Here is a 14659-nt window from a genome sequence, read left to right as displayed (position 1 = left end):
TACCCTTTTCTTGGTCTAACTTCTTCGCAACCCTATTATTTACCTCCTTACCACTCATAAGAATGGTCATAGCCTTGGTTGCTCATGATACGATGAAGGTCTAGTAGCCGGCTCACATTTGGCCTTTAGGGTTCACTAGAGTCTAACTTGGCAACTTACCCTTATCCCTCCTACTCAAAGATTTAGCTAGTTGCCCCATGGTGGCTTCTAGCTTGGCAATAGATTGGGAGTGGGAGTGAAGTAATTGCCGATCAACTTAGAAATTAGCCTCAATGCCCTTGAGGGCTATCAGCACCATCTCTTTAAAAGATTTATCGTATTAGGGCTAAGGTGGAGATGGTTACTAATAAGCTGAAGATTTAGTAGTAGAAACGGCACTACAAAAAAACTGGCTTTTAGTGACGAAATTATTAGTGACGGATTCAATTTCATCACTAAAGGGGGGTATTAGTGATGAATTTGAAAACCGTCACTAATACGGAACTATTAGCGATGAAATTGAATCGTTACTAATAATTTTGTCACTAAAAGCCGAAAAAAATCGCGCGAAATTGTTTTTTGCACAGAAATTATCCCGGGAAAATATTTGCGACAATTTGTACAGTATAAGTGACGAATAAGATCCATCACTAAAAGATTATTATTAGTAACGAATAAATAACCGTCACTACTACTATTTTAAAAAAAAAATTGTTTCAGAGTATTAGTGACGAATATACAAATTCTTCACTATTGCCCCAATATTAGTGACAAATTTGGGAATCGTCACTAATAAGTCCCATATTTAAAAATAAATAAGAATTTTTTTTCAGAGTATTAGTGATGAATTTCTTTATTCGTCACTATTTGCCTAATATTAGTGACAGATTTGGGAACCGTAACTAATACTTCACGTATTAAAGAATAAATAAGAATTTTTTGTTTCAGAGTATTAGTGATGAATTCCTATATTTGTCACTATTGCCCAGAATTAGTGACAGATGTGAGAACCATCATTAATACCTCACACATCTAAAAATAAATAAAAATTTCTTGTTTCAGAGTATTAGTGACCAATTTGTTTATTCATCACTATTGCACTAGTATTAGTGATGGGTTTGGGAACCGTCACTAATACTTCCTATATTTAAAAATAATCCCAATATTTTTGTTTCAAAGTATTAGTGACGACATTATATGTTCGTCACTATTGTCCCAGTATTAGTAACGGATTTGAGAACCGTCACTAATGCTTCTCGTATTCTAAAATAATTACAATTTTTTTTTATTTCAGAGTATGAGTAACGAATTTCGATTTTTGTCACTATTTCCCTTGTATTAGTGATGGAATTGAGGACCGTCTCTAATACTTCACGTATTAAAAAAAAAAAAAGAATTTTGGATGCAAAGTATTAGTGACGAATTTATTAATTCGTCACTATTGCTCTACTAGTAGTGACGGTTTTGGATTCATCACTACTAGTCCTTTTATTAACTTTGCCCTAATCTTCCTTCTCTTCCCTCCTTTCCTTTTCCCTTCTAACTCATCTGCCTCTGCGTGCTCTCCCGATCCCCCTCCTTTTCCACTTCCTTGTTTCCCCTCCTTTCCCTCCTCCCTTCTTTCCCCTCCTTTCCTTCCTCCTCTGACTGCCTTCAGCAGGTATCGCATCCGCCGCCACTGCTACCCGCCACTCACCGTCGAGTCCTCAGCCTCCGAATGCACTTGGAGCAGCAGCCCCAGCAGCACCGCCTCTACCCAGCCAATTAGTGGTCGTCAGGTACCCTGCGCCACGCTTGAGTCCTCTGCCTCCGATCCCTGGTATGTTTTTTTTTTTTTTTTTATTAAAATTTGGGCGATTTTGGGTGATTTTCAAAGGATGTATGCTTTTTTGCATTGGTGTGATGGAGAGTGAATTTGAAGTGGCAATGCCTTTTGAATGGTGCTAAAGATACTTATTTGGAAAATTCAAGTTATTTACAATTAACTAGGAGCTTGTTTTTGCAATGAGAAAAGAGGAAATGTTTGGTATTGAGTGAGAATGAAGACGAAAGCAAAACTAGAAGATGTATAAAGTAGAATTAAACACAAGAGTCATTGTCAAGGTTTTTCCCAATTTAAAATTTGATTTTCTAATAGGAGATCAAATATTTTCAAAAATAAACTTTATGAAGTATTACAAATAAATTTTATATTTAAATGATAGTAGAAAGCTTATTCATTGAATAGGTTTTTTCATATAAATTCATATAAATACGAGAATACATGAAAAAATGTTCATATATGTGAAGGCGGGATATATGTGAGAGATACATCTAGCCAATATGACTTTTGAAGATGTTCCTAATTAGAATCTTCTAGTTACCCATGAGGTCTTAGTAAGCAACTACCAAAAAAATAAAAATAAAATAAGGGAGTTCTCCCACATAGAGAAATGACATATTTGTGATTCATTGATGTTAGCATGAAGAGTAGCATATTGCTCATTATTGATCTACAAATTTTTTTTCTACGGGAGGATTTCTTCAAATATTGATTTAGTTCATTGTTGGAAAGTTATGAACTATTCCATAAATACAATTTCTATAGGGCGAAATCCTTTGACCTGCCAAAATGAATCCTCGAATGGAGGAGAATTTGTCACTAAGGTTTGTCAAGATCTTTAACTAAAGATTCATTTGAATAAAGAATTTTATTTTTTAAAAATTAACTTTCAATTTTGTTTTCCAAATACATCAAAGATTATTAAGAATAAAGCGTTGTTTAAATACAAATAAAATTAAGAAAAAACTAAAAGTTAAGCATTTTTAAAATAAATTTTTGTTTATTTAATTTACTAAATATTTATTTTTCTTTCTTTTCTTCCCATCACAACATGAACAACAAGATTCTTCATAGTTTTCTATATATTTATTATACTAGTCTTACTAGTAAAAACGGGTGATTGCTTAATCAAATTAAGACATAATGACTACATTAGTTTATAATTTAATTTTTGAATTTATAAAATACTCCCATAAGTATTTTTTTAACTAACTAAAAGAATTTACTTATTAAAAATATTTTTATCTTAAATATTTTTTAAGATAAAAAATGTTGGATATGGATTAATGCACATTTGCATAATGAAATAGGTCAAATCGAAGTGGTTTAATTATTTTTTTTTAAAAAAAGCAGAAGTCAAAATTCGAAAATGGCCTAAATAAGCACTGTTGTACCCATGGGATAGGAAAACCCAAAGATTTCACATAATACTTTTGAACGAAAAAAATAATATGATTTATTTCGTATCCTTCACTCAATGAGAAAATGGGTCAAATTTATCGGATCAAACCTATGGGACTTAAAGAATGATGAATGGGAAAAGAGAGAAAAGAAAAAAAAGAAAATATTAAATAAAAAAGAAATAAGTATATAAAAATAAAATGAACCTACGCATTCCCACCATCATGATGGTCCTCATAGATCCTATTGGTGGACATTGCATTATTGGAAATCAGCATGCAAGGGCATGTCTGGAAGAAGTTTAGAGGAAACCATTTTCAAACTAGAGTTATCTCATTTGATATAAGGAATGTTCATTCACATTGTAAGTAGAAGGGAATTAGGAAGTGATTTAGGCTTATTACTATAATAATTAATAATTAACATTAACTTTGATGGGTCGTGGATGGTGACGACTACATGCAAGATATATTTATTGCATAAAGCGTTTCAATTTATGATTGCAAATTAGAAACATAGATCCTCTAGGGATTCTCTTCTTTAAATGATGTTGCATCTTATGTATATATTAGATACTTAAACACCATTTGGATACACTAATAGTAACATTGATCAATAATTAAATTTGTTAAAAAGAGAATATAAAAAATAATTAAATAGTTAGAAAACAAACTAAAGAATGAATAGTACAATATGCTAGAAATATAAGATAATTTCACCAACCACACAGACACACTAATTAACTTATTGAAATTTAAAGTTTGAGGAGTATGACTAGAGTTCAACTTATTTCTTCTCTATTGGTGGACAAAACTTACATAAATGGTGAAAGAAAGCCATTATGCAAATGTCTAAAAGTTTTAAGTTGGGTTTTGGGGGAGACATATCCAAATTTTACGTTTGTATGATTTGTTTCATCTATTCGATAGCCTTCTATGATATTCATATACATTCGAAATGATTTATGTCTTTCTATGAATTTATGATTTGAGCCAGGAGTCATACGATTCTAAGAGCTATGATTATACATATTGTTAGTATATTGCTTGAATATATCAAGTTTTAGTGTAGGAATTTTTTGGGATATGTTCAATTTACAGACGGCATGCTGCCGAATTTTCGTTAAAGTTTGTCCACAATAAGACTATGTACAAAGAAATGTATGCATGATCAGTTAAAACTTAAAGTCATTCTAAATCACGACTCTCATGTGTTGAAATTCGTAAGAAAAGAGGCGATCTTAGGCTTATAATTGAAAATCAAAAAGACTTGGCTAAGAACAACAATCTTAAGTGTAAAGTGAAAGGTCAAAAACTAAATGTCATATGAAGTAAAATGCCAATTTAATTACTGCCATTTCATGTATTCATTGAAGCTTAAACCTGTGCAAGAACGGTTACTATACATTCATACCTAACCATACATGTGAGACAAATCAATTGTTATATTTCAATTGATTATTAGTCATACTATGTTGACTAATAATCAAACATGTTAATTATTTGTTTCACTTACGATTGGTAATGTTTGTATTTCAACCATTCTTGGATTGTCCAATGTGGACAGTTCAGGAAGTTGTATTTACATTGTTGTCATCGTTCACGTTTTGTTAATTGTCATTATATATTTCGAGCACGTCTCTAGTTGTATTCTCTGGGTGCATAGTGGGGTGTCATGACAATTTGTTAGTGATGGAAAACTAGCAACATGTTCACTTCCCCCACTTCATGTACTTGGAGAGACATGGGAAGATGCTGCCAAAATTTATAATGACTACGACGAAGGAATTTGAGTGATTGATCGCAATGTAAATGCAACATTCCTGAATGGGATAAGACCCGTACCCTTTAGAGTATGATGGTTGACTATAGGATTCACGATGCATGCGTTATAAACATTATGAGAATGTAATGAACACCATTTACTTGAACATGTTATAGGGTAATTAATGAACATGGATAAGAGTTGGATGAGCGTTTGGGGTAGGTTTTTGCCACAATACGTGAAAGGGGTACATGATTTCATAGAGTTTATGTGTCCTCGTGCAGACAAAGAAAATAGAATAAGGTGTCCTTATAAGAAATTCCAAAATATAACATTCAAACACATTGATTTGGTCCATTCACATTTATTAGACTTTGGAATGGAGAAGAGGTACACAACATGGGTGTTCCACAGTGAAGATTATGCAGTTCAAAGCAATGATGATAATGATGAAGATGAGGGGGCAAATATAGTAGGTGGTGATACCTGTTCGGAAGGGGTAATTGAAATGTTAGATGACTTGCAAAGGGGGATTGCAATGGACACGGGCGATGTGCCTGTGTCGCATACTGGTGATGAATCTACTTCAGCAGGTACCGTACCTTGCGATGCTAGTACGTTAAATCAACTCGGTAAATCATTTGCTAATCTCACGAGGGATGCACGGGTGCCCCTATATCCAAACTGTAAAAAGTTCTCAAAATTAGAGTTTCTAATAAAGTTGTTTCATGCAAGGACAATGCATGGGTTATCTCAGAGCACATTCAACATGCATTTAAGCCTCATTAAGGTAGAACTTCCTGATGGTGAAACACTTCCCAAGTCTTTTTATGAGGTGAAGACATACATGTGTGAATTGGGTCTCCGTTACACTCTAATACATGTGTGTAGGTATGATTGTGCACTATTTTATGGTGAGCATGAAAATGCAAATGAGTGCCCAGAATGTGTTGAACTGACATATACAACTAATCAGAAGAAGGGTAAAAAGATCCCTAAAAACGTTTTGCGATATTGTCCATTAATCCCGCGATTGCAATGATTGTATATATGCAAAATGACTGCTACAGATATGAGATGTCATTAAGAGAAATGTCTTCCCTCAGCCATCCAATGGACTCCAAAGCTTAGGCTGATTTTGATCAAATGCATCTGTGGTTTTCTAGTGATCCTCACAACATCAGACTTGACTTTACCTCAGATGGGTTCAATCCTTTCGATAACATGAGCAACCCGTATAGCATGTGGCTAGTTATGACAATGCCATACAATATGCCGCCATGGCTATGTATGAAAGAACCTTTCATTTATATGTCTCTACTCATTCCCAGACTGAAGGCACCTAGTAATGATATTGATGTTTACGTGCATCTGTTAATTGACGAGTTGAAAGAATTATGGGAAAAAGGAATTGAGACATTCGATGTGGAAATCGGGACAACATTTCGGATGCATGCTGCAGTCTTGTGGATAATTAATAATTTCCCCACTTACGGAAACCTGTCAGGTTGGAGCACAAAAGGTTGCTTAGCATGCCCAGTATGTAATAAGGATGTTGGGTCCTTATCCTTGAAGCATGACCACAAGTTATGTTTTATGTGTCATCGTCGTTTTCTACGAATTGAACATCCTTGGAGGACTCGTGGCATCATAAGCTTTAATGGAAAACCTGAGCGAAGGTCGTAGCCAAAGCGACTAAGTAGGGAAGAGATATTAAACTAGCTAAGGTTGATCGGAGATGTGAAATTTGGGAAACCATCGACCAGTAGAAAAAGAAAATGCTCTAAGTGGGAGTTGAATTGGGCAAAGAGAAGCATCTTCTTCAAGTTGCCATACTGGAAATATCTTCTACTATGCCACAACTTGGATGTCATGCGCATCGAAAAGAACATTTGTGAGAATGTCATTGGTACATTGCTTGATATAAATGGAAAGACAAAGGACACCGCAAATGCTCATAGGGATGTGGAAGATATTGGAATACGGCCTGAGTTGCACCTGTTTCATGGTGGGGACAAAATTCTCATGCCATCAGCTTGTTACACATTTTTGAAAGATGAGAAGAATAAATTCTTCGAATGGTTGAAATCGGTGAAATTCCCCGATGGATATGCATCGAACATAGCTCGATGCATAAACACGAAGGAAGGGAAGATGCTGGGAATGAAAAGTCATGACTATCACGTCCTTTTACAATTGGTTCTACCCATTTTCCTTCTTGAACACTTGACGGAAGATGTTCACTCAGCGCTGATTGAGCTAGGAATCTTTTTTCGACAATTTTGCTCCAAAAAATTGAGTGTAAACGTACTTGAACGGTTGGAGGATGACATCGTGATCATACTATGCAAGCTAGAGAAAATATTTCTACCAGCATTCTTCAATGTGATGGTCCACCTAGCCGTCCATTTACCAAGAGAGGCCATAATTGGAGGACCGATTCAATATCGTTGGATGTATCCTATTGAGAGGTAAATTATAAATTCCTTGTATAATGGTCACGTGATTTCCTTGTTTTTATTTTTTTTTCTTTATTGCTTCTACAAATCTATAATGCTATGTAAAATGCACAGGTTCTTGTCCACTTTGAAGGGGTACGTGCACAATAAGGCACAACCGTACGGTTCAATCATTGAGGCATACATTGACAGTGAATGTCTTGCATTTTGCTCAATGTAACTACTTGATATTGACACAATGTTCACTCGTGAGGAGCGAAATGCTGACGTTCATGCTATTAATGCCGAAGATGAAGAACCTAAGAGCTCTATATTTCAAGAAAATGTTCGGCCTTTTGGTGCATGAGTTTACGATTTTATTGATATGGATGACCTACAAAAGGCTCATTTTTATGTCCTTAATAACTGTGATGAAATTGTTCAATATATCGAGTACGTGGTTCCAAACTCCTTACTTTGCATTGTATTTACATCTGCATAATTATATACTTAGTTGACATTAACATGTACTACTGTTGCATATAGAAAACATAAAGATGAACTCCTAGCCCAAAATGAAAGAAATGTTGACGAATGACATAAGAAGGAATTTATTAATTAGTTTGGGAGTCGTGTAAGTAACAAATACTGCTTGAGTGAGATGCAATGTATGTTTTCACTATTGACAGTTTATTCTTCTAAAATCCTATTTATTTAATAGATGAAAGTCATGTATTACAATAAGGAACTAACGGAAAGTAAAGATTTGTACGTGTTGGCATATGGCCCTGATCAACGAGTTAACCGCTGCAGCGGTTGCATTGTCAATGGGTTATGATTTCATACAAAGTCCCTCGAACTGCATAGAAGAACCCAAAATTCTGGGATTGTGGTGCTAGGCACAAAAGAAGATGAAGAAATTGACTACTTCGGTGTGCTGGATGACATTATAGAGCTTAGCTATGGAGCCAACAGACTCGTCCACCTATTCAAGTGTACCTGGTGGGACATTGACAATAAAAATATTGGGATAAACACTGATGCCTACTTTATCAGTGTCAATTTTAGCAAGACCTAGTATCAAAATGACCCTTTCGTGCTTGCGACGCAAGCAGAACAAGTGTTTTACCTTAAAGACACGAAATTGAAGGGTGAATGGCATATGGCCCAAAAGATTCCTCCCCAAAGTTTGTACGCTATTATAGAAGTTGCAGATAGGGAGATGAGTGCCAATGAGATTGCATTCCAAGAAGATGAGCCATCTGTCAGTGCAGCAACACAATCTACTTTAAATGTTGTCAAAGAAGACGCTGATCCTATACCATTGCATAAGGATGGTGCCACGACAAAACACGCAGCGACTGTTGACATTACAATTGAACCTTCTGTAGACGTTCACTTCATGGACGATGAGGAAACTAATGGGGAAGTTGAAATAGGGGTCGAGTACTGTAGTGAAGAGGAAGACACTTTAGAAAGTCAAGATGATGCCGATATTGAGGACGTATAGGGGGGGTAAGCATGTTATGTTTATCACTATATATCAAACATGTGTAAATAACTTAAAATATATGTATTATGCATTCATCTAACATTCGACTATCTAGTCGCTTGTCCAGCCGACTGAAATATTTTATGAAAAATTAAATCATGGTACGAATCGCCTATCCAGCCGACTGACCCTATGATTTTTGAACTACCCAGTTGACTGACTTCACGGGTTTTATTTTTTTAAACTCCAATGGGCAAATTTCAAAAATTGGTTTTTCAAAATATGAATGTTGAAAAAACTTACAAACCACTCAAAGATACTTGGGGAACAAGGAAACTAAGCCAAGAATGCCTATAAGTACTCCTTTAAACTTAAGAATTTTATCATCCCAACAATTACTCAGCTCTCTTGAAATTAAAGCATTCAATCTCTCAAAGCTTTCTATTGCTCACACTCCATCTGGGAGAAAAGTTCTGAAACTCTGCTGAAATATCAAAGCCAAGATACATATTCTGAGTTTGATTATTCAAAACAAACTCTTGGTGATCTCTAAACACTTGAGCTTCATAGTTTCTTTATTGTTTATTTGATTGAAGTATTGATTGTGCTCTAACTTGTACAACTCTACTCTGTTTCGAGAGTCTCTTTTGTACACAGATCATTATAGCAATCTCTTTGTATTTTTGACGGTTCAAGGCTTGTTTGGATCATTGTACCAAGTGAGGATTGTTCACTTGGACAGGTTTCTCTACCTAAAAGAGGTATTTTTGTAAGGGCTTGCTCTTCCTGATAAAGAGCATACTTAGTGGAATCATTTGGTACAATTGACCAAAGGCAAGGACGCAGGCTGGGAAAAAGCCAAACCTCGTAAATCTCGATGTTCTTCTTCTCTTTACTCTCTTTACTTTCCACGTTATATACTGTGTATATCAAGTGCAGGTTGCAAGGCTTATACATCATATTCAAGGAACTCTCTTGATTTAAGAAAGTACGTTTTTATTAACCGTTTGAGAAACCCAAAAGGGAGTACGTTGGTTAATTTACGGAAATCTTGGTTAAGAGATAAAGTAATAAAAATTCATTCAAAATAGGCTTTGCAAAACAGCTGCAGGACTTCTAACAAAGGGAAAAATTATTCTTGAATGATTGGTTGAGTTTTATATATAATTGGATTGTATTTTGTTTAAAGTTTGTAGTGTGATTTGGTTTAAATTTCAAATTGATTAATTCACTTTTAGAGTCTTGAATTACAATGAGTAAGAATAAAAATAAAAATAATAAGTTTAATCTAAATAAACCAATTCACCCCCCTCTTGGTTGCTGTCCTAAATTTCATGAGCATACCAACCTACCATGCATGATGCAAGTTATTACAAGCCATACAAGTGCACAGTTCTTAATAAATTACATCCCAGAATGAAGAAATAAACAAATGAATACAAAATACAACATATAGATTTTCATTCTTTGGCACGAACACCGCACGCCATCATGATATGTCTTTTAGTCCTAAAGTGTACACAAGGTGAACCTGTGTGCAATTCTCAGTACAACCATTAGTACCTAGAGTATTTGTCATAATCAAAACTAGGTGTGACCTACAAGGTCAACACTCATATTTGGGGCAATTTTTATATTATGTTGTTATAGGTAGTTTGCATGAATACTGCAAAAAATTAATATTACAAATAGATATGACTTGAGAAAAGTACTATAATAAAAAAAAAAATAACACGTAACAGTTTGATGTGAGAATGATAGATGTCTTTCACATCCAATAATAATGTGTGTGTGTGTGTGTGTGTGAATATATATACAAGGAGAGAGAGAGAGACACACACATATATTTTCAATTCAAGTTTAATCTATTCATTAAATTCAATGACATGACACATATATTTTCAATTAATGTTTATAATTATTTGTTTTTTCATTGAATAATATTATTTTTTTATCTTTCTTGTTTCAGAAAGTTCCATCAGTGTTGCACTTTTTGGATGCATCATCCTTGTGAAAGCATTTTTTACTTGTGGATGTGCCTATGCATCCTCTCTGCGGATTCAACCTCCTTTTGGATGCATCCTCCTTGTGGATGCATCTTCGTTTTTGATGCAGCTTCCTTTTGAATGGATGGTCATTTTGGATGTGTGCTCCTTCTAAATGCATCCTCCTTATGGATCCATCCTGCTTTTGGATGTTGTCATTTCAAATTACTTGATATGGTCGCATAATGCATACATGATTTTTTATTTATTTATTGTTATCATAGTTGTATATCTTGTTTAGTTGGGAAATTTTCATATGATAGATTTTCATCTTGTACAAATGATAGCTTTACTTGTTGGATATTCTAAATTTAATGGATACATGTACTACTGTTGTGAATTGTTGATTGCTACATGATTGCATGCTAGTCTAGAATGCCTCTTGTATGGCGGATGTAGTTGATGTGTATTGCATGCTAGTAGTGGATATAGGTTCTCGTGTGCCTTGAACTTCTTATAAATGACTTATTTGAACCTTTCAGGTGCAGGTTTTACGGGAAATGTCCAATTTACAGACGGCATGCTGCTGAAATTTCGTTAAATTCCCCCCCCCCCAAAAAAACTATGTACAACGATAATTATGATAAAATGAATGTTAAAATATTTTTGAAAGGATGAGTGAAAGTTTGGAATCATAAGAAATGAGACAATGTAGGCTTAGTTCATTTAAAGAAGTATTCATTTATATGTTTTTGGTCTGGTAAGCCTAAAGCATTCATTGCCGAGCCTAAATCATTGAAAATATTAGAAACACTTGGCTAAGGATTTGAAATTTTGAAAAAGTCATAAGTTGAATATATACATAACTCAGAGGGAGCATCATCTTCATAATTATTTAAATTAAATGCTCTCATCATCTCAAAACGTTCATGTCCAAATGTCTGGATGAATAACAATACTACACCGAACTCAATACTATCCACCGTTCTCTGCTATTTATATTCTGAATTTAATGGATACATGTATTATTGTTGTGAATTGTTGATTGCTACATGATTGCATGCTAGTCTAGAATGCCTTCTGCATGGTAGATGCAGTTGATGTGTATTGCATGCTGGTAGTGGATGTAGATTCTCGTGTGCCTTGAACTTCTTATAAATGACTTATTTGAACCTATCAGGTACAGGTTTTATGGGAAAATATCCAATTTACAGACGGCATGCTGCCGAAATTTCGTTAAAATTTTCCCAAAATGAAAAAATCAAGTACAACAATAATTATGATAAAATGAATGTTAAAGTAATAACCTTACTCTTGTTTATATGTATGTTACAAAAGATTGGAGTCATTCTAAGCATTTTCTTTGCAACAAAATTACAAGCAAACTTTATATGTAGGTTATTTTGTATGTATATATATAAATATGCACGCGTGGATTATCATTTTCTCCAAAATTATGAGTAACTTATTCTTTCATTTCCTTTCATTTTTCTCAATTGCCTTCAAAAATTTTCAAAATGCATCTATCTAAAAGGTGGAGCATGTAATGAAACATGACTCCTATTTTAAGTCCTCTCCTATTTTAAGTCATATGCACATTTTTCCTTCTATTCAACTTATCTAGATTTCTCCAAAAACTGTTTTATTTTTTAGGATGACAAACTGATTAAGAAGAATACAAATTAAATAATTAATAAATGAAAATTTTTAAAACGTAATTAAAACATGAACGTAAGCACCTAAGCTTATCAAAAGAGCAACAAAGGACTCAAATATTAGAAATAAATTTATTTAATTGGAGATTAGGGTAGAAGGATAGACTAACCTCATGTCCTAAAAAATTAATCAACTATTTGAAAGGTCTTAAACACCATCATAGAAAAAAAAATTATAAAATAATTTTCATGACTAAACATGCCTAAAAGACTTTAAACACTATCACAAAAAAAAAAAAAGAAGATAAAACAACCTCCATAACTAACAATGTCTCAATCTTAAGATAATGATTATACGTATGGTTAATGAACATTATCAAATTCTCAGTTGCTGATTCAGCTGCTTTGACATTTTCTATTATTGGTGTTTTCTTCAATTTTTTTTTATTGATTTGTTGGCTGGTGATTGTTTTTTTTTTTGGCTTGTTGGTTTCCTATTTTGGGTCTTCCTACACTTTTGTATCCTTAGGCCTCTGACTTGAGCTTTGTTTATCAATGAATTCACTCGGTTTTACCTTTCAAAAAATTGAAAGGTAATTACACATAATATATATAAGTAGTTGCAAGTATACTTGTGTGTGTATCTTCTCATGGTTATTAAAAGACCTTTTCCCCTTCGACTTTATAGGTTACCTTTCAAGTGTGAAACTCAATGGAAATATGTGAACTCAATGTTTAGTTTTAAATACTGACATTATTTTTTTCATTATTGATATTACTACCGTACAAATTGTGTAATATGCATGATTATGAAATCTTTGCGAATTTGTTATATCATATAATTATTTTTCTTGATTATATTGAGCACGAGCTCTCCTCCATTTGTATACTAATTTTTTTTAATGACTCTTAATTTGTAGGATTCGCAGCTGTCATAACATCAGTACGATGCCATGCATGCATGCACTACAGTCGTCAGACTATTTCTTTGTAATTTTTATTGTTATTTGAACAAATGGAATTTTTGTATTTTAATTTGAATTTGTACTAGTATTTGTATTTGAATTTTCAATATTTTGAAATAATTTTTGTTATATGAACATATATTATTTCTTTATTTTAATTGAATTTGTATTTAAATTCAAAATTTTGAATGATTTATGAATTTTGTAGTAATTATTGTTTCATTTTATGTATTCGAAAATGTAATTACAGATTTTTATATAAGAATTTATGATTAAAAAAAATTAGTATTAAAGGTTTTTTAATTTTTCTAATTATTAGTGAATGATTTAAATTCGTCACTAATAGTATGCTATTAGTTACGAATTTGAATCTTTCACTAATGCCCTAGTATTAGTGACGAATTTGAATCCTTCACTAATGCCCTTACTATTAGTGATGAATTTATAATTTGTCACTAATACCATACTATTTAGTGATGAATTTGAATCCTTCACTAATGTCATTGTATTAGTGACGAATTTGAATCCTTCACTAATGCCCTAGTATTAGTGACGAATTACAAATTCGTCATTAATACCCAACTATTAGTGACGAATTTGAATATTTCACTAATGCCCTAGTATTAATGACGAATTTGTAATTCGTCACTAATACCCTACTATTAGTGAAAATTTTGAGTTGAGCCGTTCTAGAATTTATAGTGACGGTATTAGGGTTTTAGTGACGGTTATGATCTGTCACTAATACTCCATTATTAGTGACGAAATTTTTAATTCATCACTAAAAGTTAGTAGTAACGGTACATATAACAACTATTTTAAAATCGTCACTAGTACTCATAAATTCATCACTAATAGTATTAGTGACAAATTTATGAGTATTAGTGACGGATTTGATCTGTCACTAATACCCTGATTTTTTGTAGGGCGGGAGGATTTTGAGAGTTTTGGAATGGATAAGAAGGTGGAGCAATGGGTGATTACTAAGGTCTTTGAGTTTGAAAACTAGGAGCTTATGGCCCCTAGAAGAAAAAAGGATGCTTACTCCACCTAGGATTGTACTTATTCGGGCATGGATTATTGAACAGTGTGTCGTACCAATTATGGGTGGCCTTAACTTCCTCTTGCACAAACTTAGGTGGGGGAGGCACATGGGGC

This window comes from Malania oleifera, chromosome 11, assembly GCF_029873635.1.
Source record: "Malania oleifera isolate guangnan ecotype guangnan chromosome 11, ASM2987363v1, whole genome shotgun sequence".
Taxonomy (NCBI): Eukaryota; Viridiplantae; Streptophyta; class Magnoliopsida; order Santalales; family Ximeniaceae; genus Malania; species Malania oleifera.
The sequence above is the reverse complement of the archived record's forward strand: the minus strand, read 5'-3'. Positions refer to the sequence as shown.